Below are 1,838 nucleotides of genomic sequence, written 5' to 3'. Positions count from 1 at the left end.
GCTTGGGTGTGGGGGTGCGTGGTGGGGGGGTGGGGGGGTGGTCTGGCTTGGCTTGGGGGGGGGTCACTTTGCCTGTGCTGGGGGGACCCCTGCTCGGGGGGGGGGGGGGCAGCAGCGCTGGATGGGCTGCCCATCTACACCTGGGGCGGGGATCAGCCCTTCCCTGGCTCTGGGACGGAACAGGACTTCCCTCTTGGGACCCCCGGTCGCTCTGGGTGTCATCCGCTGCAGCCGCGGGGTCTGGGGTGGGGTGGCGGGGGGCTTGTCGGCCCTGTCCTGTGGGGGGGCATTCTGGGGGGGAGGGGGAAACCCACTACGGGACCTTGGGGGGTTGACGGGTCGGGATCTCCACTGAAGCAATCAGCGGTTGATGCGGCCGGTTGGCTGCCTCGGTCCCGTCGAGGCCTGACCAGAGCTCTTCTAGCGCTTGGGGGTGGAGGCCTGGACTTGCTCCGGGTGGCGGCGCTTTCTGGCTCTTCTCTCTCTGTGTGGGGTGGGTGGTGCTGGGCCTGGGGTGTTGGCGCCTCCGGGGATGGGGGGACCTGGGGAGACCTGGCCCCCCTGCTGGGGGGGGGCTGGGGGACAGCTGTTTGACCACTGGGGGACAGTCTATCAGCTGTCCCCAAATTACCCCCTTCCTCACATAACCTCATATTAGGGTGAGGGGGTGGGGGGTTTAGCCTGCGATGCGCCTGGGGGGGGGGCTACTTGGCAGTGGTCCCCTTCCCATGGTTGCCGTATGGAGTGGGCCCCCCCTCTTTCGGTTTTATTTGCACCTAAGACATGTAGGGTGTAACCCCGATGAAATTCTGCGCTATCACTTTAAATCATACTGCGCTGTCGCTCCTAGTAAAATTCTGCACTGTCACTTTAAATTTGCCGGTTCCCTTGCGCTGTGCAAATACCGCGAGACTATAAGTTCAGTAGTGACGTGGCTTTCGTTCTTGGGAGACCTGTCAAAGCACTGACAGGTTGCAAGTACGAGGGAGCTGGGCTGTGTACCGCTGCTGCAGATCGGCGTTCATCATCTGAAGCCGGGATTTAAATCTGCACAGTTGAACAAAAAGTGAACTGGTGAGTGCAGCCATGATTGAGACAGCTGGCGCGGGCGCCAGCTTAGATGAATTGTTTTTTTATAATTGAATGTGGTTAAAATGAACTATTTTTCTGCTTGATAAATAATGTTGAAATATAAATTGTGAGTACTCGTTGAAATGAAATTGATGATCATCTACATTGAAATAGAATTTGGAAATGTTGTACAACTATCGATTATGCACTTAAAATAATTTTGTAATTTCCTCCTGATTATGAATTGCATATGCATTTGTTTATTATGTTAATTAAGGAGGTTGTGGGAATATGCTTTCTTTTGATCAAAGGAAATTATTATTTATTTATTGACCCTGTTTTAACAGGCCAGGTCGCAAGACTGGTCGTCTTGCAGACCAATTTACTGGATGCTCAACCTGAGCACTGGACAGAATTGTTTATCAGGGAGTTTTACCACTCCCAGAAGGAAAAAAGAGGATAAATCCTCTGCAGATGGCGAGCTAAAAAGGAGCCCCGATCCTGACTTGGATTCTGCCCTCTTCACTGCCAGTGCGGTAGGAACTAACCCCCTTCTCATCCAACAAATCAGCTGGAGTGTTTCTTTCTTTTCGTTTTTCCAAAAGAGAACTATAAAAACTCTTTCATAAGGCCTAACGGACGCCTTAAGAACTAGAAAGACAAAACAACAGAAACATCCTCTGGACTAAAAAAAAAATCCTTTGTTGTATATATTGTGATTTTTGTATTCACTGTATATTGTAAATACATTTACATTAGCAACTCAA

The 1,838-nt window shown here is 51.4% G+C and overlaps 1 long non-coding RNA gene across 1 annotated transcript; it reads left to right on the top strand.

Annotated features, from left to right (window-relative positions):
* The first annotated feature begins 794 nt into the window (after positions 1-794).
* Positions 795-1,838, top strand: LOC111948756 (uncharacterized). The gene is made up of 2 exons (XR_002874738.2): positions 795-1,074; positions 1,419-1,838. It is a non-coding gene; the product is annotated as an uncharacterized LOC111948756 (long non-coding RNA).

This window comes from Oryzias latipes, chromosome 2 (assembly GCF_053564925.1).
Source record: "Oryzias latipes strain Hd-rR chromosome 2, Olatipes_Hd-rR_3.1".
In the NCBI taxonomy this organism is placed as follows: Eukaryota; Metazoa; Chordata; class Actinopteri; order Beloniformes; family Adrianichthyidae; genus Oryzias; species Oryzias latipes.
Note: the sequence above shows the minus strand (reverse complement) of the source record. Positions and strands in the feature narration are given on the sequence as shown.